General features: G+C 41.1%; 1 long non-coding RNA gene across 1 annotated transcript in view; it reads left to right on the top strand.

Moving 5' to 3' along the window:
• LOC119483348 overlaps positions 1-24638 on the top strand; it is a 106741-nt gene that overhangs the window by 53720 nt on the left and 28383 nt on the right. Inside the window, exon 5 of the long non-coding RNA XR_005205652.1 lies at positions 5055-5123. This is a non-coding gene — a long non-coding RNA (uncharacterized LOC119483348). The remainder of the gene's footprint in view (positions 1-5054; positions 5124-24638) is intronic.

The following is a 24638-nucleotide window of genomic DNA, read 5'->3' as shown; positions in this document are numbered from 1 at the left end:
AAGCTGACTTTTGTGGCTGTTATACAAGCTTATTAAATTCACATTTGCAGCTCATTGATTATTGATGTAACTGACCTTTTATGGTCGTTGTTTTAATTACTGTTTGTAGTATCTGTATTTCCTGAATAGTGTTTATTACCAGAAGGGATTCCTCCTTCTTCACAAACTTTATTGCAGAAGTGATTCAAACGAACACCAAAAAAAGTAGTTTTGTTGCAGGGACAAAAGCCAATAACTAATGCAATCCATCATTAAATATCAAATTAAAGCCCCCCTCCGCTTGAAAATGTGTTTTACATATTGTTGCTTCATTTGACTTTTATTGCTCAGAGTGATGAATGTGCAGTGTTTGACACTAGAGGGCTGTTTTTAACATTCATCTGCTGATGGAAATGTGAGTAAAGGCAGGATTTGTGACATCACAACCATAGGTGTAGTGCTGCCGGAGCACTTGAAGATCCAATCACCACTAAAAGCAAATTTCATGCAAGTGAGCCAATAGAAACCAATGGAATGGTCCAAATTGTCATATTGGTATTTAAAGGTGTGTTGATTGATTCACGGCGTCAACTCATGCATTGAATAAGCAAGAAAACATTCCACCTTTAGGGCTTTTATGCACTGGAGGCGTTTTTTTTTTGTGCGATCAATTCGCGTGTCGCAAGCGACAATTTTTTTTTTCCGGAACGAGGCCGATTTTTCTGATCTTTGTGCCGCAAATTAAGATATCGACCAATCATGTTGTGCGTAACGGACATATGCGATACGTACACTGTAGTGCATAACAACACAGAGGCTCTGTAGTCCGAACCAAGACGGCAAACTTTATTACTCCTTTCAACCTTGACAAAGGCAACTCAGACCAGATCCACTCCTTCTGTTCTTACCTTTCACAATAAAAGACCTAGATGTATACACCACATAGCTATTTACCAGAGGCAAATTCACTCAGAGCATTTCACTAAAAGGAAACTAAAATAGATTACAGTAGTTTATGTAATGCAACAATTTACCTCCCACAGACTGACAGACGAGGCCCTGGGTCAAATTGTAATATATTCACAGGCAAGTATTTCACATTTTTGTGTTGTTTGTGCATCAAGGACCCAGTGTGTAAAGGCCTTAAAAGTTCCCGTACGTAACGTAATGTTCTCAACATAATGAAACTGTTCATAAAGTCCATTCAACATTTGTGATTGTGTGGTTAGTTGTAGTTGACTAATGTATGTAAACTCGCCACCGTAGGAACAGTGCAACCTTTTGAAATAAGCCAAAAGAGCGCTACACCCCAGAACGTGAATATCACGAGGCAAAAAAGCGGGATGAGGTAAATTTTTCGGAGCTTTCGCACCACAAATAAAAGCATCAACCAATCAAATTGTGCGGAACGGACATACACTGAATTGTACATCTGTAGTACGAAGCCAGAAGGCAGACTTCATTACTCCTTTCCACCTTGACAAAGACAGTGCATACTAGATCCACTCCTTCTGTTCTTCCTTTTCACAATAAAAGCCCTAGACTCCGAACACTTTGCTTAAAGCAAACATAAAATAGTGAGCTCTGCTGGTATGAATAGTTTTGATGCAAAATATTCATGAGTATTTCACATATTCGTGTCGTTTATTCGTCACGCCCCCGGTGTATAAAGGCCTCAAAAGTAACATTCTCAACATGATGAAACTATTTATAAAGTCCATCAGACATTTGTGATCGTGTGGTCAGATATTTTTTGTCTGCCAACTTAGGATCAGTGGTTACACAACCTCCGAAACGAGCCACGACTCAACCACATAGCACCACATCCCTGATCACAACTAGTTTGGAAGCCAATCGATAACACATATCTGGAAGGGATCTTTCATGTTTATGCATTAACGAGTGAATTTGGCACACGGCTAGATTGGCAGCACATCGTCTCCCGCAGCTGCTACAGAGCACGAACGTGACGCCGCCAATTCTGGCGGACGTCGAGGATTACGGGGCCTCTGAGGGGTTTTGGGGTTGATGAAAGAAATTACTTCTTCACGTCGCCCCTCCATCGCTCTACCCCAAGGACAACTCTTTCTATATAAGAAAAAGTGCTAGTTTTGCCAATAAAGTACTTGATAAAAACAAAAAAAGCATATGACGCATGCCCCTGGCTCTCGCAAGACTGCATTTCTTCAATTACACCGGGCTTCTGTAGTGATTGGGGTTTTTGAAATGGGAGTGTCAGACATCTGTCTTCATTTGATGAAATGAAAGTGCAGCTCTGTTACAGGAAAAAGTGCCACTATGTGTCACCACCAGCAACCGTCGGATGTGGGCCATTCATCAATGATTCATGGTTAAAATTACAGCTTCAGGAACATATCACAATTCAATAATAAAAAAAGAATATAAGGACGGCGTTGCTCAAGGGAGCAGTCGAGCAAAAACACGCCTGAAGGTGATGTGTCACTTTCTGGGAACACTGTATCACCTTGCCATGTTTCCGTCAACGTGGAGTCCATAAACACATATTAGTTGTTTGTTTATGTGTGTTTGAATAGTTCAGCAAAGCATTTTTAATTATCTGTTATAGGCAGTCAGTGGAGACATGTCTGACTTTGGAGAATGATATTAATATTTCTGGCATCTAGAGGCTGATGCATCATTTCCCACTACAACAGATGAAACGGCAAATGGGAAGATTAAGAATTCAATCTGGAGCGCGCACACATACCGGCTCATTGTGCGTCCTATTCCCAGGGTCTTAGACCAAACTTGATGTTATGAGATGTACTCATGATTTATGGAAGTAACTACTCCATCAGCTTGAGTGCAGTCATGTTTTTTGTCACTCCCAGACAGTGGCCACACACACAATGCTTTTCCGGTGTGTAAAATCAAGCAGCACTCAATAAAACACCCTGCGTGTCTGGATGGGATATTAAAATGTTGTGTTAAAGTCAGAGTCAGCTTTATGCTAAATAAAAGATTGATATCAATACTGGCGACAGCTGCGAGAAAGAAAGAAAAACATTTCTGACCCAAATACACAAAATAGCCCGGAAGAGCGCTCTATGCTATGGTTATAAAAACATAAACAGATGAATAAAAAATAAGAGGGAAAGAAGAAAACAAAGACGGGGGACTCGCCGACTTCAGCGTTTCTTTGAAACTGATGAGCAAAGATGCACCCTCAAGTCAAATAAGGCGGCTCGGAGGGAGAGTTTGGTTGCGTGGAAAGAGTCCCTGAAGAGAAGCAAAACAGACAAATAAGAGCTAATGGTTTCTAATGGCGTGCGCTTGATCTGACAGGATGTGTGTTTCCCTATACCCATAAGTCACGCTACTTTACATACATGCATTTCTTTCAATGTTGGGTTCGAACTCATGCCGCCCTATATAAAAAAAATGCATACCGTCCCTTTTAGAATCTATTGATGCATACGCATATATATGCATATTTGCTGCTGCAGCAAGACACTGATCAAGCATCAAACACAGCTCAGACATTTAACAGTAATATAATGTAAAATAAAAAAAATACTACTACTTCTACTGCATTGCATTTTTGCACCCATATCTCTATATAGTGTATTACTGAAAACTATAAATAGTGAGTCCTATGAATACCTCCATTTAGACCATAGACTGTGTATAAGAAGTGGACGTAGTCACCTGACATCACCCATTGGTTTGTGAACTACAATTTTGAAGCCTTGAGTTTGACATTTTATCCGTTGCCCTCTTGGTTTTTGTCCGTCACACTCTTGTTTTTTTGCAACCAGATGAAACATAAGATGGTGGGGCTAAGTACAACCGAACGCTGAATAAGACATTTTTAGGCGACCGAAATGTTATAATTAACTTTCATGAACAGAAAACTGTGAAAGGGTTAAAGTTGTAAGATGAAAAAACGGACAAATCCCAAACCGGACAACGCTGTGATGGCAACCTGTCAATTACAAGGTAGCCACGCCCTAAAGCATCCCCTGCTTTTTGGTCTATTTGACTCTAAATGGGACCATAATTTACTAAATGAACATCATGCTGTATTGAAGAAGACTTGAAACTAGCGATTGAGATCATAAACTCATGTTTACAATGTTTACTGAGGTAATAAATCAAGTGAGAAGTAGGCTCATTTTCTCAAAGACTTCTATACAATCAGACTTCTTTTTGCAACCAGAGGAGTCGCCCCCTGCTGGCTATTAGAAAGAATGCAAGTTTAAGGCACTTCCACATCGGCTTCACTTTTCAGACCTGGAAGTAGCCCACTGATTTAGACCTAATCAGCTACTCTCCCTGATTTTGAAACTGAAACTGTCTTGGTTGGAGCAAGAACATGGACACCGCAGTATGAGGTCTTCAGTATGAGGAATTTCAGGTTAAACAATGCACACTGGCCAATAAATAGGTCATTTGGTCCACTGATATTTGAAAGGTCTTAAAGGGCTGTATCAGTCAGTTATGTTCATGCCATTCATGTGTGCAGAGAGCCAAGAGGAAGTCAGTCAGCTAAGCCAGAGAATGACTCATCCTTTATAGGCCCAACAAATGCAGAGTCCTGAGGGAGCCTGAAAAAAGTTTTTTAGGTGCATCCTCGTTCAGTTCTCTTAATACACCCGTGGAACAGAGAACTGGAGAGCACATAAAGGAGAAAGTTATCATTTTGGCTTCCACTTCCATTTCCTGTAATATAACTCTGCTCTGCTGGAGGATAATTCCCTGTAGAGATGCTGTTTAGATTGCAGTCATTAGTAAGATACAAATATAGATCTTCAATGTTACCTTACTGTCTGTTGTCTAACGTATTGTTAGCTACATGAGTACATCACAGCAGAGACGTCATTATCTGTATCTATATCTGTTCAACCAACACAATTATCTCTCTCTCTCTCTCTCTGTTCGGATAGAAGAGCAGAAGTGGGCATGGTTTATACCAATAGTCATGTTAGATCGGGCAATTGTTGTGCCTTCAAAGCATCAAATTGATTTAATATTGGCATATAATTAATTATGAAATGTATTTCCACATCCTCATACTGTATTTTAATCTCTCTCTCTCTCTCTTATTTTTAAAGGTGCCTCCACACTGCTCTCAACCTATGACTGTTAAGTCTCAAATGGATGCATATTGACCGAAATACAAGGTAAAACATATATATTTTTTTACATTTAGACTGTTTGTTTTTCAAATGAACACATACAGCTAAAAAATACAGGTTCTAAGCTTTCAAACTGATGTATTAGCTGGCGGTGGTTTGATAGGAAGCCAGCTGGGAACGGTCAGCTGTCAGCCCGCTGCCTGCTGTGCGCTGACTCGGTGGGAAGCTGGGGGCAACTACAGCATATAGAAGTCCTACGTTGCAAACAGAATGGACCTTTTTTTAAGGCTGTCGATCGATTTAAAACAGATAATCGCGATTAATCACATTTTATATCTGTTCAAAATGTACCTTAAAGGGAGATTTGTCAAGTATTTAATACTCTTATCAACATGGGAGTGGGCAAATATGCTGCTTTATGCAAATGTATGTATATATTTATTAGTGGAAATCAATTTTCAACACAAAACAATGACAAATATTGGCCAGAAACCCTCACAGGTACTGCATTTAGCATAAAATATATGCTTAAATCATAACATAGCAAACTGCAGCCCAACAGGCAACAACAGCTGTCAGTGTGTCAGTGTGCTGACTTGACTATGACTTGCCCCAAACTGCATGTGATTATCATAAAGTGGGCATGTCTGTAAAGGGGAGACTCGTGGGTACCCATAGAACCCATTTTCATTCACGTATCTTGAGGTCAGAGGTCAAGGGACCCCTTTGAAAATGGCCATGATAGTTTTTCCTCGTCAAAATTTAGCGTAAATCCGTAGCGTTATTTAGCCTCCTTCATCTCTTCACTGTAGCTTTAAAACTGAGCCCGCTACAACCTCTGAAAGATTGATTGTGTTAATGTGTTAAAGAAATTAGTGGCGTTAAATCAATTTTGCTTTAACGCATTAGTAACATTAAGGTTGACAGCCGTAGCCTTTTTATATCATTGCCATCCACAATCATATAAATTGATTTGAAGAAACATAACTTACATAATAACGACCAACTACGGTAGAAATATCAGTTTCTATTGCATTATTTTTACTTTCCCAAATAACAAATTTGGATTTGGGTACATCCGTACTACACAGGACACAGGAATGAATCAGTGCCACTTTCTTGTCTGACTGGAGTTTTGATCCATAAATGTCACCACTCTGGACTGTAACCAGCACTATAAAATCACACCGTGTGCCTTTTAAGTTAAGGCTTTAGGTGGACACGGTCTGGGCGATGCTTTATAGAACTGGAAGAAGACCAAGAGGTAATAAATGTGTGTTTGTCCTGTACGTATGCTCGAGTAAATGTCAGTGTGCACCCTGAAGATAAATACAGCAACGCAGAGCTACAAAAGAAATCAATAAAACGGAATAAAGAAACAGGCGGTCGGTCTTTTCCACCGTTCCTCCCTTCATCTCCCCTCCCCTTCATTCCTCACCTGTGATTACCACTCCAAAGAAATCCTCACTTCTGTCCACATCAAATCCCATCCCTATGTTATTAAAATGAACATGAGGCTAAAGAGTTTATTTAAAATGAGGTGATTATATAAAAGGCCCACGTTTGTCCTTTCTTTACTCTTTGAATTTAAAGAAATCCACCTGAGGGATGAGCCATACCCGCCGTCCCCCTTTGATTGTGTATGCCCGGCATGTGAGTGCGTGTGTGTGGATGACCGTGCGTGTACGCATGGTGGGCGAGAACCGTGTGTCGGGATTCGTGTCTGCGTGGCGTCCTGTTGTGTCGGTGGGTGGTGTTAGTGTGCGCTAATGTGTGCTTTTGTGCGTGCGTGCGCGTGTGTGGGCGGGAAGGGATGATCTTTGGTGCAGACTGGCTTTCTAACAGAACTGGAAGGAATAAATCAGCCAGTTTTCAAAGGTGCCAAACAGTTGAAGTAAAAAAAAGGCTTTTCCTCAAAATTTCAGCAGGAAGTTTTTTTTTTTTTTTTTATAAAAATATAATAAATCGCCTAGCCTTGAAATAATAGACTTCTTCTTTGTGGGAATATTCAACCATTGGACCATCTCCTTCCTTTTGGCACACTAATTAAGACTCCTCTCAAAGGGTGCGTACAACAACTTTACAGTCTTAACAGTGAAAGCAGCTCCCAAGGCCGGCCAACTTCTTTTAAAGGTGCCTGCCCTTGAGCTCGGAGACTTCTCGTATGAAAATGAAACAAGCAACGGCAGTTAAAATGAGCCCTATTTAGACATGATTAGTTGTTTTTTTTTGCCGGTGGAAGGTGCTGTAATGTAATTCAGATGCATTATGGCTGCCAATCTGGGGAGCCATTCATTTAAGATAAAAGATGCCGGTGATTTCTCTCTCACGTTACCGCCTGTTGCTGAGAAATTATGTACAGTTCTGCCTCCGCAGGAAAAAAAAATGGAGATTAGCTGGTTTGCCATTAGCAGATGAGTTTTTGAGTTAATTTGCTCTGGACCTTTTACCACCTATCAACCTACTGAATTAAATTGTTCTCACTAAAAATAAAGTTATAACAGTAATAGCGGTGGCCTTAAGAGCTCCGGAGCGTGACTCCACTGTAAAGGTCAATAGAGGATTAATTGGAAAGGTCGTCAAAGAAGGTCTGCAGTCATTAATCTCTCTGGTCGCTGCCGTTCCCTCGCTCTCCTGCAGGAGTCCTCCACCTGACTCCCACACCCACCTCCCAATCCGCCTCATCAACCCTCGTAGTTTATACTACGCCTGACCCTTCGCCGTGGCTTTTTGCCCTTTTGTGCCACACCGGCAGCACCGTTCCCGCCTCTCATTTCTCTGCCAGCCTTGTTTTTTGACCCTTGCATGCCTCTTTGTTTCCGGACCTGTTTTGAGTCCACAACCTGTTTTTATTTCTGAGCTTTCGCTGGAGGTGCTACATTAAAATAAGCAAAGCTCACTGCAGTAGGAATGCTGCAGCAAAAAGTGTACTTCCTCACATAATCAGATTCTTAATTTCAATAGGTCCATTGTATAGTGTGGTTAATCTAATATAAATACAGACAGGGCTGTTTGTACATTGCTTTATGAGGTATAAGAAACTCAAGGTCACTTGTTTCACTTTACTTCTTGATTTCTTTGATACTAGTTGAGTTCTGTGCCATGAATCGTGATCTAAAATGGTACATTATTGCTCACAGAGAATTACTGCAGTTGTAAAACTGCAGTGTAAACAGTAAAAAAAACACATCTCAGTCAGGGCAGGGATTTCATCGACAGCCACGGCGGTCATGACCCCTCTGTCTGGCCTCGATGCCCTTCTGTAAATCGTATGCCCCGCGGCCACAGTGGCCTTGATGCTCCGCCTGCATTGCTCTGGATGATTTCGACGTCTTCTCCTCTGCCTCTCGGTGTTCAGACGCTTGTGTCTTATACTGGGCAAGATCAAGAGAAACACTGCGCACATAACCAGTGGTGGGTTCGATTTCCAACCTTGAGATAGTTTGACACCGGGCGCAACTGATTCAGCCGCTGTAGCTGATCATGCCTACATAACGCTTGTGATTCCGACAGACGCATCGCAGCGCATCGCAGAAGCTTAAATAGTCTATTTTTGATGGAACGGCAGCGCGATGTACAGCATCTTTACCTGTTCTGTAAAGGGGAGACTCGTGGGTACCCATAGAACCCATTTTCATTCACATATCTTGAGGTCAGAGGTCAAGGGACCCCTTTGAAAATGGCCATGGCAGTTTCTCCTCGCCAAAGTTTAGCGCAAGTTTGGAGCGTTATTTAACCTCCTTCACGACAAGCTAGTATGACATGGTTGGTACCAATGGATTCCTTAGGTTTCCTAGTTTCATATGATGCCCGTATCTTCTCTCTCCAGATTCTAGCTTCTAACTCTTGCAAATTTGCACTCGTTATTATCGTGTTAACTTTGACAGCCCCAAATAAAATCAATTATCAGTATGATATCCTTGATTACATGTCGAAAAATCCAGTCCCAGACCTTGAGATGTTCAGGTATGTTGATATGACACGAAGCGGTAAAAACCTTTCACAGCTCCGGTGTGATGGGCTGCAGGCAGAAACAAAAGGAGGAGGTGAAAACTGTCATCATAAAACAGAGAGACTGTTATCTCCCAGCAACTAAAAGCTGCCTCAGAACCGTGATGTTGTTTCTGAAAACTTGCGGAAAACTAGACATGATTTACAGGGCTGGAGTGGAAATGTTATAGTGATGTTGCAGTAGCTTACGTGGAGATTTTCAATACGGCACCATTGTTACGCAAGGCTGTATTTCTGACCCGGGTCCATCGGTGAATATTCAGCAGGAGAATATTGAAGAGCTCTTTTGATCCTTTATTTGATACGAGGATGAGTTTCACCTATGATTCGGTTATTGTCTGAACTGTCTGTAACTAAAGTACCGATTATCTGATGTAACCCGCTGTAAACCCCAGGTCCCTTATTTATTTATTTGTCTGTCTTTCTTTGCACTGCTCTGTATTGATTTTCCTGTACTTTATGGGTTTAGTTGTATATCCGTCAACACTAAAACATAATGGCCATTTTGTACGGGGAGTCAAAAAGCTGTCAAACACGTCCTGCATACAAAGGAAGCTGATTTTACTGGAACTTCAATCAAAGCCTTTGTGTGCTGCATTGGAGGTAGAGAGTGGGCAAAGCAAGCAAGAAAAGATTCGGTTGTATTGTATCTCTGAATTAATGGAATTTAATGGAGCGATTTGTCATTGCAGAATCCAAATAAACAAAGCTTTTAGTGCCGCAGGTACTAATAAATGTCCCTAATGAAGCAGTTAATAGTCACGTGAAAAAAAACCTTTTCAATTTGTTAATATCAGACAAGATTTAGTGGCGATGTAAATGCAAAGTATATGTTTAATGAGAGCATTAAAGCGGTTTGGGTTTATGACGTACAGTGCGCTCCGGGCCTACTGTAAGTGAATAAGTAGCTCTCTCCGTTCCCTGCAGACCGACCGATGATGTACCTTCGAGAAAGACACTTAACTGCTAAATGCTCCAGTGGAGCTGCTCAGTGGCCAGAAGTGGAAGGCTGTAGCCGTGCTGAGCAGCTCCCAGCTGTGAACTTGTCGAGCTGTATGAATGTGAAGCGAGCAGCATTGACAGGGGGGGGAAAGCATCCATGCTCAACGAATCTGGATGAGTAAGGGCCGGGAAACAAAAAACCTATTACATCTCAAGAGCGCTCCGGAATTTAAATGGAACATTAAATGATTAATCAGAGGCAAAAATATTGATGAAGAGCCGAGATTAGGGCTCAATATTTTATCATTTTGACAACACGACATGGAATTCTTTAATATCTCAAATTGTAGAGTCCATTGTCCATGATCAGTGAGCTCCACAGGCGATGACAAATGATAGAAACATGCTCAAAACGATGGATTAGTCAAATCTGAAACACTTACACTATTGTCCCTGTGCAGATATTAAAAACACAGCATGCCACAGCACAGTTATCCTTCTCTCTCTGTGGTGCTTCATTAAGAATAATTGGCCAAATGGCAAGTCACCATGTTGCACAGCCATTTCATCAGCAATAGTCACTGTAATTGGGAAGAGGCTCGGCAGCGAGAAGAAGGTTACCCTCCCTAATAGGGTAGGAGGCTGACTTCAAGCTCCACTCCTGAATATAAATATATAATCTGAATAAGCCAAAGCACTGAAACGCTTGTTTGAGTCGGACACAAAAGGCTTCGGCGGCGCCGTTCGGTAGCCAAGATGGAGGCGTGCCACTTCAAGAAATCAATAATGAGCCCAACATGGTGCTAAAACTATACATAAACAATGTCTGGATGACTCTGGCAAGCTTCTATTCTGCTAATGTGGGGAAATGAAAGGAGAGGAGACTTGTCCTTGAAAACAAAAGAAGGGGGGGAAAGAAAAGGGGGGGTTTGAGGAATGACTGCACTGGAGATGCAATAATGAGATCAGCTGATCAGCGTTGCTGTTTGTGTGGAATGCCGAGACATTGCTATGTTGTTTTTTAGTCTGTGGAGAATGCTCGTTGTTTTATAGTGTCATTCAAATCATCAGACATGACCACGATTCAATCTAATTGGGTTTAGCTGCCTCAGCCACACCTATCTAGCATACGGCCATGCAATCTGTAATAACAACAAGACTTCACAGTGGAATGAGTCGTGATGCAACCTAGACGCCAGAAAAAACATGTTGGCATTGTATGTTTCTTCAGTATGAGATTCATTGAATGTCGATGTTACATAAATACGTGTCATATCATCCTTGTATCACACTTTTAGAAACGCGCAATGTCACGTGGTTAACGTCGTAAAACATTTAAATAGGTTTAGGCAACAAAATTACTAGGTTATGGTTCGAAAAAAGCTCATGGTTTGTGTTAAAATGACAATAATAACAGTGTAACATAACAACGAAACATACAAATTTTACATAATAACGTAACATAACAGCATCATGAAAGAACCTAACATAACAAGGTAACATAACAACATAACATAACAATGTAACATAACATAACATAAGAATGTAACATAATGTAACGTAACATAATGTAACGTAACGTAGCGTAACATAAGGTAAAATAACATAAGGTAACATAACATAAGGTAACGTAACATAAGGTAACATAACAATGTAACATAACAATGTAACGTAACAATGTAACGTAACAATATAACGTTACAATGTACATAACAATGTAATGTAACAATGTAAAGTAACAACATATCATAACATAATGTAACAGTGTAACGTAACATAAGAACGTAAGAACGTAATGCAACAATGTAACATAACGAGGTAACATTACGAGGTAACATAACATAACGTATCAACGTAACATAACAACGTAACTAGCATTCAGAAATAACCACCATCCTTAGCACACTTTCTTACGTAATGTTACAAGCGCAACAACGTTACATAACAATTGTAAAGTTAACATTTACTTTTCAGACTCCTGGTTGAAACTCCTGTGTATGTTTGACCCATACAACAACCCTCCCACCTGCCCTTAGTGGACTTTCCCACCTCATATACTCGTTCTTATACCACATAACTATAATGAACGGTCGCTTGATATACTACATCACTTGCTCTGCGCGTTGCTTGTTGTCCTATGTCATCTGACCGAATGCAAAAACATGGACATTCAACATATTCATGGTTTGCAGAAACGAACAATGCCACCATTTTTTCCAGGTGACTGGGCTGCATACTGAAGGGTTCAGTCACCCTGCAGGGATACTGTCTTTCTATGACATCAAGTGCTGCTGTTTTGAAGGGGAAACATTTACAGTAGCAGCAACAGCAGCTCAGCCATGAAGCAACACGCCACGCTGAGCTGCAGCGCATCAAAATAGTTTGTCCTCAGTCGCAACACTCTCTACAGAGTTTCAAACCTCCTCAAGAAACACCAGCACAAGAATTGTTGCTTCGTTTCCAGCTCCAAGCAGTGACACACAAGCCCCATGAGTAATGCCAAAATAACTCAGACCTGGTCCAACTTGGGTCCTGCATCAGGTCTTAGTTCCCCAGAACAATGCCCCTGTGTACAAATTGAGGTCCATAAAGAAGATGTTTTCCCAGATTGTTGTTGAAGAAGTTCAACTCACCTTTGGGATGTATTGGAGTGCGAGCCAAGTCTTATCACCTCACCTCAGTGCCTGACTTTACCAATGCTATTATGGCTGAATGGGAGCAAATCCCTGCAGCCAGGATCCAAAATCTTGAGGAAAGCCTTCTCAGCAGAATAGAGGCTGTTATAGCAGCATGTTAGAGGAATTAGATACGGCAATGCTCGGGAACCCACATACTTGAAGATACACTGTCAGATGGATTGACATTGAAATGTATTGAATATGATCGCAAGAGATTATAAAAGCAAACCATATATGCAAAGTAACTGTATCATCTATACTGCTTCACTGCAATGTTTTCCCATCTGTGGTGGGGAAAAAAAAGCAGCACAGATGCAAATGAAAAGCAGCTGTTCTCTACTCAGATGTCTCACTCAAAAGATCTCCACATTAGAACAAAAAAACAGGAAGCGCAATTTCATATCCCAAAAACAACTGAAGTTGCTCCATCTCTGGCAGCAGATTCTGGATCAGCGTTAATTCAAACAGTAAGACAAAATATGGCGGCTTGGACCTCGGCCTGCAAACCAGGCGAGACAGACTTGAAACACACTCCAGTGGCTGTTTCCAAGGTTCTATCAGTCCCATATGTATGAGAGACTGGGTGGTAGAGAGATGACCTGATGAAGGGAAGTGAATCTAGCAACTAAAAATAGTTAATGAGCTTTTTTTCCCTCAAAAGTTCCACCTTTTTTAGCCACACTATGATTAATCCCAGGAGTTAGTTCAGCTCTGCTGCATTTCGTTGGCACCTTGGCATTTGAAGAATTTCCATGTGCAACAGAGAGAATTCATAAAGAAATTGAGACGGTCTTCATGAAAAATGTACTCGACGAGCTCGAGGGTTAGAGCTAAATTACATTGCATTATGAGCTGTAAAAAGTTGAAAGGCTATATAAGATGTATAGTATTGTACGGCGCTTTATGTTTGCGATTGGGCCGAGGAGACGTAACGCGACATTCCTGAGTTGTGGCGACGCTATAAACTTTACGGTGGCTTCTCTGATTATTTCCACGTGGCTCAGGTCTCATTCGGCCTGTGCGGTGTGGCGTCACTCCCAAAAAGTCTTCATTTTCTTCTTTTGGAGCCATTCTTCTTATGTTGATATATATATATATATATAAAAAGTAAACGAGAAAGTGAATAAGCAGATATTTATTTTTTTCCGCATCACACCTGATCTGAGAGGGAGCAGTTCCTTTCCCTTCTCGGGCTGCCGAATAAATATATAAATATATATATATATATATATATATATATATATATATATATATATACGCCGTTTCTTTAAAACATCTTAATATCATCCTCCTTTGAGAGGAAGTGGAGGAGCAGGGGGAAGTTATTTTATTGGATAATATTGCACAAGGTAATGCGAGGTGACAACCTGCCGTGTGCCGCCTGAGTGCTGTGTTTTCTTCGGTGCCTCGGGTATGGGAGTTGTCTCCGAGTTGAATATCTTTTGTGTCCACTGGCCGTAAAGCTTGTCAGATTATTATAGATGCTTCATTAGAATCCATTAGCTGCAGCGCAAACAAAGCTTGCAGAGATCTACAGTACATGTATCTGTCAAACAAAACAAGGAACAGACGCCATCCTTGAGGACTGACGGGGAGATAGTGCACGCAAGGTGATGGATGAAATGAAAAGGCCAGTGAGATGGGTGATGTGTGAGGTGTGTGCATGTTGTTGTGTACATGTCAATTTTGACGTGAGCATGAAAACACACACAGAAGTCATTCCGAGGCCACTTCTGTTTTTAAGGAAAAGTGCTGACAGGTTGAATAGAAAAGGGTTGGATTTTATTATTTTAAGGAACTTAAAGCTGCCTTAATCCTTATTTTTATATCAGCAACAGATCAAATATGTGTGTGTGTGATGTGAAAGAGGTTTTTGTAGTGATAAACCCACAGAGAATTATCACCTGGCTGCAGTTCCCCTGAGCTCTACGGAGCATTTTAGCATCTTTAAGCTAATGGTTTTGGTTTTACGGCATTCAACTTGGCTGTTTTTCAACCCAGTTCAGGCTGTTTGCATACACCGTTCATAGCTATACCTACGAAAAGTAATGCACTGTAATATGTGTCTATAGTACAAATTAAATTTGTCTGTAATCCACGAAAACGTGACCCAGGAAGTTAAAGAGCGACAAAAACCTAAACCTAAGTAGTTTTTTTCACGTAACTTACGTACTTAAGTTAGTAACTAAGATGTTTCCTGTGAAGATGGAAGTTTATTTTGAAAAGACTGTACATGTAACGAGCGGAAATTGACACGTTTTGCTGGACATTCGTAGGAAAACCCACGAAAAACGAGGCATGACTTTTTGTAACAGTTGTATGATGATACGTTGCCCAGTTTACCAGATATTTCGCTCAGGAGTTGGTAGAGACCAAAAAAGAGCTAAAAGGAAAGTGAATAATGGACTAATATCCATCAGATGGCCATAAATACTAATCCAGATACACACTAATGATGCTCCATGTTTTTTGTTAATGCTTACAGCTTATTCCACTGCTCACAAGTGGCCAAAAAATCAATTAATGCAGCTTTCATTTCTAAAATTGTAGTATTTTCTCAAAGATGTTAAGAATTAGCAGGGTATTAACTTAAAAAGTAACACTCATAAATCCCTTTACTGACATATTAAAAGCAGCCTTGAGATAAAGGATGTGGGAAGGAATGGTAACCACATGCAGCATCAACAAGAGCCAAACCAGGAAGTTCTAATAATTATTGACATGACCATGGAAAGGATTAAACAGGGTTAGAAAAACTGTAATGCATGAATGAATAAGTATGAGATGTTTTACATGTGCTCAAGACAATGGCCCATTCAAGAGATGTAGCAACTCCGCATCCAATGATTATCACAAAAGATAAATATGCCAGCGTAGTCATTATTTTTAGATCTCTGCTGAGGCTTCAAAGCATAGCTCTGTTGAATGAGCTGGCTTTATCAGTATAGGTAATTATCTCAAGTATGCTCAGGTCGCTAGCTGTTTCCCAAGGTGCCGGGGCAAGCTGTGGCGCATCTTCAAACATCTCTCAAACGGCAAAATAAAGATACAAGTCAGAGAAAAACATTACGTAAACCCAACTGAACTGATGGTGACAGCTGATAAATGTGAAACTTAAAAGAGTGTAAGCCCTTATTGATTGAGAGGAACTGGTTTCAGTGTTGGTTGCATTACACAGCGGTATGGTTTCCTCAATTCTTTCTGTACTTGACAACAACACATCCGAGCCAACACAAGAGAAAAGGCCCCAGTGTACTTGGCAGGAATCCATCAGTTTGGCTGCTCGTCCGGGTCTGAGTTTGCGGGGGCAGCACACTCCATCCACATCCTCCAGCTCTTCCTGGGGGATCCCGAGGTGTTTCAAGGACAGCTGGGATATAAGTAATCCCTCCAGCAGGTTCTGGGTCTGCCACATTGTGCCCTCTCCTGTCAGACCTGCCCGAAACATCTCCACAGGGAGGAGTCCTGATCAGACGCCACAATCACCTTCTCAACATGAGAGAGAAGCTGCTCTACTCTGAGCTTCCCTCATAAGATAAAGAACCAAATTACCTGGAAGTGTGCGGCAAAGTATTTTGGGTTTAAAATGAATCAGAAAGTAGCTGTGTAAAATATCATCTCTCTATAGTTTTGGCTTCTCTACCTCGTATGTGGCACACAAAATGTAAATCATTTAAAGATCCCCGCTCTCACCCAAAAGTCCAGTCTGCTCTGATTGGTCAGCTGGCCCACTCTGTTGTGATTGGTCAACCAAACTCTTCAGACTCCGCTAAAAATCCGCTCTAACTAGCTTTGTTTGAGGGCGTGCTAAAGTAGCCGCTAGGCAGGTATTATGCAAATGTGTTACTTGGTGACATCACCACGCTACGGAAGAAAAGGCGGGACTTCAAGCGAGGCGTTTCAGACTTTGCAGACCTTTTACATGCACAAAAAAACTATATAACACACGAAAGGAAAGGGAGAAAGCACAAAAGCATAATAAATCCTCTTTAAATGGCTCGCATATATATAGTTTGTTTTCAAAAAAGGTTCAGTTACTTCCTGAAACAGCTGGACATTGTAGTTTTTGGCAAATGTTACTCAAACTGAAGTAAAAGATGCATTTGTGGGGACTATCTTCAGCTGCGTATTAATACATAGTGTGAATTTACAGCACCAGTACAGTGAATTTGGGGGTGGACTCACTAAACAAACTACAGTGCCCACGTTTGTTATGATGAAAGAGCTTGTCATCCAGTGCAACAATGTTGCACATTGATGCATTTTTAATAGTTTTTGGACAACAATGGAGCTCTATGGAAAGAGGAACAAACAATACTTGTACAGTAGGTTCAATTATTTGTTGGTTTTCAGTCTTTGAATCACAACACAATAGAAAGCTTCCTTCCTAAGAAGCGATTGTGCTTTTTTAAAGAAGTGACGACGGACACCTGACACTAAGATAAACAACGTATGATGTATAGTTTATACAGCGTAATCCTTTAACAGCAACTGTGTGTCAGCAGGGTAGCAACTCACACATGATGTAAATGTAACTGCATTACCCCACCTTACTGTAAACTGCACCATTTATTCCTCACAATTTCCACATATTAGAACCTTTTTTTTTGTGTTTTGAATTTTAAAGAAAAGCCACCTCCTGAATTAGATTAAATGAAACTTTAATTATCCCTGCGGGGAAACTGGGTTATTGCTGCAGCGGGGAATAGACACAGATAAGAATAGATCAAATGCGGTGTATTCAAGTTAATGCCACAAATGTATCCAGCAAAGGAACATATTGATTATTAGCTAACAAATACAGGGATGTAGATAATGAGCATTGTTTTTAGGTTAGTTCTGGTCTTTTCCTTTTAATTGAATCCAGGTCCTGGGTAGAGAAAGTGTATTAATATACAGAGCTGACTCATGAACTGGGCCATAATCAACACATAGCATGATAGCCCAACAAAGTCCCCAAATCGACCTGCATGCATGTTGAAAACGATACCGCGCCTTTTAATCCATCGCGGTGAACAAGTTTCTCTCCAGTGACAAGCGATCCAGCCTTAAAGCCCCGCTTGGTGACTGGAGAGAGTCCCAGATAATGTTGTGAATAATTTATGAAACAATGTCAGTGCTTCTTCATAATGACTTCAAATGGACATCAGCCAAGCGTTAAATGACAGGGATTAATCTACTTTAGAAATAATAGTCCTAATGGAATATTGAATCCTCTGGGACGCAGCCCAACTCGCGAGCCAACTGTGACACATCGCCTCTACCTTCAGTGTGCAGTGACCCCGAAAACACACTATTAAAAGTTCAGAGTGTTCAGAAGTTCACCGCTTTTGTCTCGGCCTGTGCTGCGGCAGTATCTTTCAAATGGGGCATGGTTTATGTGACCTCGGAATCGCCTCGGGATTTCTTCCAAAAGTGAAGACAGGTAAAGCCAACGTAAACAGGTCAGTTAACACTTTGAAGCAAATAACCACAGACAGAAGAGTTGCTCTATATACAGCAGAAGTTAACTTGATGACACTGGTGCAGTGGCACATTAGATAATGAATCGAGGTCCTGCAGTACTGGCGAGGTGTTCGCTGAAATTAATGGATATCTGCAATTAAATCACCATAAGTAGCTACATTTGCTGACTAGTTGTACTGCACATTCTTGAATAAATCTAAATGCCATTTCTCCAATAAGTCTCAGCAAGGAGTCTCAGATGGTTGCCTGGCAACTTCACCATGATGACAAGCCTCGAGGATGCATGTAACTCCTCTTAAAACCTCATCTTGGCTTTTTACACTGTTTTTTGTATGGTTTAAAAACACAAGATACTCTGCTTTTTTTAACAGATTTGTTTTGTTACCTTTGGACAGAGCGTCTTTAGACTTTGAGCTAAGCTTAACAGCTTCATATTCAGCGTGTAGACATGAGAGGGGTATCAATCTTCTTATCTAACTCTGCAAGAAAGCAAAAAACAAATTTCCCAAAATGTAATTATTCCTTTAAGGTTCATCATTGATAATCATTCATGTTATGTCACTAAATGATGGATATATGCCCAAATGTTGAAAAGAAACACAGCAAAATTGCACTCTTGGATTCCCCTATGGTAGATACAACATGATAAAGTGTCCTCAACGGTGCCCGTCCAGTGGAGAAAACTGATAAACTGCCCTTTAGTGCCCATCCAGTGGAGAAAACATGATTAACTGCCCTTTAGGGTGCCCTTCCAGTGGAGAAAACGTGATAAACTGCCCTTTAAGATGCCCTTCCAGTGGAGAAAACTTGATAATCTGCCCTTTAGGGTAACCGTCCAATGGAGAAAACTTGAAGCGGTGCCCTGTGGGTTTGCCCTTCCAGTGGAGAAAACATGATAAACTACCCTCTAGGGTGGCCGTCCAATGGAGAAAACGTGATAAGCTTCCCTCTAGGGTGAACTTCCAGTGGAGAAAACATGTTAAACTGCCCTCTAGGGTGCCCTTCTAGTGGAGAAAACATGATAAACTGCCCTCTAGGGTGCCCTTCCAGTGGAGAAAATGTGATAAACTGCCCTCTAGGGTGCCCTTCTAGTGGAGAAAACATGATAAACTGCCCTCTAGGGTGCCCTTCCAGTGGAGAAAATGTGATAAACTGCCCTCTAGGGTGCCCTTCCGCCCTTCAATATGATGCTAGATGTCATCACTGCAGAACCTCAATAGAAATGTGTAGTGAATGTTTAAATAATGTATGTGGTATAATGGGGATGTTTGGTAGGAAGTAGATGTCTTCATCAGTGCATACTGTACAAACAGACAATACACTTTCATATGCTAAAAAGTGTCCTGTATATCTTGCTTCCTGTTTTATGAAAATTTAAAACGTGTTTGCGGAACACGTGTCCCCAGGTGGACAATTACAAGACAAACTACGGACAGCAAAGGCACACAAACAGCCAACATGCATTAACTTTGGACCATTTTTCAGTATGCATATGCTACTGTAAATTATCTATGATCTCATAAATATTACAACCAGTGAAAATAAGATATAATCATGAACGCATAAAGAAATTGCTTTGACTTCTTCACCAACCGTTCAGATATCCATACTTTTTTTTTTTCCCCCCCATCTGCATGCAAATGTAAATATGATAGCCCGTATTGGATTTGATCCAATAGAATAATTGAATCGCATGAGTCCTCACATGTGATTGAAATTACACGGCGAGCCCGGAGTAGAATTTCATCACGAGCCGCGGCTCATTCATCCAAAATCCTGCTCAGTGATGCAAATGCTCTATCATTTAAACTCATTTATCCTAGCTTTAGGGTTTGCAATGGAGACAAATGTGATAGCTCGCCCTCCCCCCGCACACACTCTCGTAGAAACAAAAAATGGTAGGTGAAAAATAAAGCAGAAAAAGGAGAGGAATTCAGTGGAACGCATTTATTCATTACTCAAATAGACTTGTTGCTTTTAGCAATACCAAATTGGTGACATTTCATTTTACAGCCTTCCAAGCACTTTCTCCTCTTAGGTCTCGCTCATTCATCCTTTATTCTCCCCGGATTCATACAGAAGTGTTCCAGATGATGAGAGAGCGCGGTGCTAAGTTCAGACGGGTATTCAACAGGGCAGCTGCCAGGCTGAAACAAACCGGTGACATATCAGATTCTGTTTCATAAATGATATCTATTCTGTCTTCGTTTTCATCCTTCCTTCCTCTTTGGTAGCTTGCGCCCCAGAAAGATGTAAATTGGAGCTTTGATCTGTGAGTGACTGGGGATATAAGAATTGATCCTCATGATATTTATGCAGATATTATTTAAAATATTTAATAATTGATCTAGGGTTAGGCTCTGAAAGCCTGACCCATTTTGGATTCGGTTCCCAGATGGCAAAATATCCAAATTTCTTAAACCCTGAAGCGAAAGAATATTGTCACTTTATGATCTTTTTTTTTTTTTAGTAAAAGATAGTGTATAAAATATTTAGGTAGCTAGTTTGCTCCCTTCTTCCAGTTCAGGCTGTTACACACCATTGGTAACTAAACCTACGAAAAATAATGCACTAAAATTCCTATACATCCCCTGCAATCCTTTCATATGTAATCAACGTAAAGTGAACCAAGAAGTATAAAGAGCGTCAAACACCACGTAGGGATGGGGTAGAGGTGGAGGAGGAGTCGTTTTGTTGCCTAAACCTAACTCGGTATTTTTTTGTCACGTAGCTTGCGTACTTAAGTTTCGCCACTTCTGGAGTTATTTTAGCCCAAACCATGATATTTTCCTAAACCTAAGTAAGTAGTTTTGTTGCCTAAACCTAAGTAGGTAGTTTTGTTGCCTAAACCTAAGTAAGTAGTTTGGTTGCCTAAACCTAAGTAAGTAGTTTTGTTGCCTAAACCTAAGTAGGTAGTTTTGTTGCCTAAACCTAAGTAGGTAGTTTTGTTGCCTAAACCTAAGTAGGTAGTTTTGTTGCCTAAACCTAAGTAAGTAGTTTGGTTGCCTAAACCTAAGTAAGTAGTTTTGTTGCCTAAACCTAAGTAGGTAGTTTTGTTGCCTAAACCTAGGTAAGTAGTTTGGTTGCCTAAACCTAAGTAGGTAGTTTTGTTGCCTAAACCTAACCAAGTTGTTTCCTGTGAAGACAGAAGTTTATTTTGAAAAGACTGGAGCAGAAATTTCCACATGCGTCACACGTTGCTGGACATTCACAGGAACACGCACAAGAAATGAGGAACAACTTTTCGTAAGATATCATACGAACCGTTAAACGAGGATACGTTATCCAGTTAAGACTGTAAGCCCAATATTCACTCTCCTTAAGCTCTGCTTTTTGGACCTCCTGTATTAGAATCAAATTGCTCATATAGGTGTAGAATAAGAGGGCATTTCAATGTGTCAGATGCAATCAAGCAACGGTTTATTGCTTTTTCTCATTTCCAGGTAGGAGTTGTGAACATTAATTAGGCTGCCTTCGCAGTCAACAAAAGGTGATTACAGATTATTACGCCGAGTTTTTAGTTATTTATAGCTTTAGTTGCTCGCGAACGCTGAAACCTAATTAGATTCAATAAGAGATTAGAGAGGATTTGATAAAAATCTTATTGAACCCCGACGCTCATATTGATCACATGTGACCTACTTACAAGCTGTCTTCTTCTACTACTTGCTCCATGCTGACTAACAGAAGGAGTTTCTGAAGGCGATTCTTGAGCAAACAGCAGCAACAATGGGGCAACACCTACCCTGTGATGCACAGTAGATGCAGATTGTTTGAGGGTGAATCAGCGTTACAGTATTACACCTCATGTGATGTGATGTCACGCACATGCACTGGTGATGACTAAGAAAGACTTGCGTGCAGTAGCAGATGCAGATGTTATGCTTGGTATACTGGACAGAAGACATAACAGAGATTTAATGAAGCGGACACGCCACCTTCTACAAAGCAAAGGGGTTTGTTTTGTGAGTAGTAGGAATCTTTCCGTAACAACATAATCAGATTTTAGGATCTGCCAAATAAGACAGATGAAATGAGTGTTGTGATTTCAAAGCTGGAGAGATAAGTTTTGTTGTCATTTTGTATTTGTTGTGTGGAATCTTCTATCGTTTTCTTTATCTTATTTCTTTCTTCTTTCTTGTTTTGCATGTGCAGCATAAGGGATAGTTGCATTACTTCCAGTGGATAGTATGAACCAAACTCTCTGGTGGTACGATCTTTCTGTGCGATTTTTTTTTCCCCCTCTCTGCACAACACTTTAAGAAAAACATTCTTGTCTGTATCAGCACATCAAGCAGTCCTCCTGTGGGGCTTGTCACACACCCGTCACAAACTGTGACTATGAATGACGTCCGGGTGACCCCGGCGTAGCTGCGGCAACACACACACACACACAAGTCTCTCCTTGTGGTTCACGAACGCACACGACTTTTCACTTCAGAGCCGATGTGCGCCCGGCCTCCGTGACGTGTGATTTGATTAGTATGGAGAGCTGCCAGCAGTGTTTGTGCCGGAAAAGTTGCAGCCCTGACACCCGAGCGCTCGGCGCGCACTCACTTAAACAAACATGCTCACAAACACCTTCCCGTCCTTTCATATTCTCGTTTGCGTTCTCACATTCCTGTGAGGGGAGTCACTTGGACAGTGTGTCTGATCTCAGTGCGCCGCCTGATGATTACAGAGATAAAAGGGCACGGAAGAGCCCAGGAGGCGACGCCAGGGGCGGGAAATAACACCCGGCTGATTCGCAGCAGCATCAGCGGCGATGGAGGCCGACAAGGGTGTTACGTTCCACCGAGGGAGGTCAGGGTTATCGTGGACGTGGAAGAAAAAAGCCCTTGTTCGGCTGGTTTGACATGCTGGAGCTAATGCAGATCACAAACAGGAGGGAAGTTTTATCATGTTTTACAAGTGTGGAGGGGTCAAACTGTACAATAAAATCATGGCGCCGGATCTAACACGGGAGGTGAATGATAGCCTTGATTCAGAGCGAGAATACGACCCCGTGCTGACTTGACAATGTGTAGTCAAACAAGTCATTGTTGGTTCGCAGCTGTAGCTTTTCCCTAATCATTTTCTTTGAAAAGGGTAATTGCAAGTCGTGTCGGGAAACAAATATCACCACAATAGTTTTCTAATCAGTTTTTTTTTTTTTTTAAATGGTAATTGCAGTCAACCCTGGATAATACCCCACATCTGATTACAGCTTTTCAGATCTAACAACAACTTTCATGATTACTTTGCGAGTTCAAAACAGATACCAAAGTTTCCCAGTGGTCTCTCTCTCTCGTATTTGAAGCTCCATCAGCCGCATTCTTGACTGAAGGGCGGCCAGCGTTCTCCTGACGCGTGGAGCGGCGCCAAGTGCATGATTACTGTCCTCTTGACGAGCGGTAAACTGCAGCGACGGGAGGTTGTTCAGATTGCGCCGAGGGTAAGGGAGTGCTGACAGTGGCGGAGGGAAAAGAGACAAATGGAGGGAGACGTACCTAAGTGACTGAGCTCATTGTTTAGGTTGCCAGTCACCGGCGGATAATAATGTTACAACTCTTTTAATTTTAGCTTTGACATCAACACATTCTGTATATACTTACATGAGCTGGCCTGGGTGGTCCGTAGAGGTCAGGAGTTTCAGAAAAGGACAATGGTACCAGCAAAGTCCAAAGGACAATTATTGTTTGTGTGTTTTTTTCTTCTGTTTGGCATCTCGTAGCTGTAACACATGGTTAATACAATGGATTTTTGTATGCTTTACATCCGTAATTGGTGTTGACAGTGGTGTTTACGCAGCATTATCCTCCCAAAACCCCAATAACTCTATGTGGATTCATGTTATTTGAGTTTAACAGCAGTTTGTTCATAAGACATTGATGATGAAGGGAGCTTATGCAGCTGGTTAGACTGTTATCAGGTCATTAAATGGGCGTTATCGGTGGTTATAATCCTCATAGATGTGGGTCAGAAGGGGCCTACTACACCTACTAGGAGGTTTTTATCATTCACAGGGGCGTTCGCCCTACAGAAGGAATAAAAGAAGACTATAGCGACCATAGTAATTATGACAGGAACAAAAACGGAAGTGTCCATGCATAGCCCATAGAACATGGTATTTTGTAACCATCATCAAATGTGCAAGCTCAGTTTGTGGCAAAAGAGCAGGGTTCACACTCCGGTATGTCCAGTACGTTTCGGGTTTTAATAAGCTCAGAAGAAAGGACAAATAATAAATTGTAAAGGTGGAAAAAAATGGTCGATTTTAGAATTATTATTGTTATTTTTACAGATTGAGCTGTGGGGAACTCTAAAAAGTGGGAAGTCAACAAACACAAGGAACAATGTTGTGAAATACAGGAGTTTGTTTGACTTGCAAATTAAAAAGAAGTTTACTGGAAAAGTAATCAGGCTTTGCGACCGCCTGCTTAGCACCCAAAGCTTTTTTGCAAACATTAAACACGGAAGGAAT

Source organism: Sebastes umbrosus, chromosome 24 (genome assembly GCF_015220745.1).
Source record: "Sebastes umbrosus isolate fSebUmb1 chromosome 24, fSebUmb1.pri, whole genome shotgun sequence".
NCBI lineage: Eukaryota > Metazoa > Chordata > Actinopteri > Perciformes > Sebastidae > Sebastes > Sebastes umbrosus.
The sequence above is the reverse complement of the archived record's forward strand: the minus strand, read 5'-3'. Positions and strand labels throughout refer to the sequence as shown.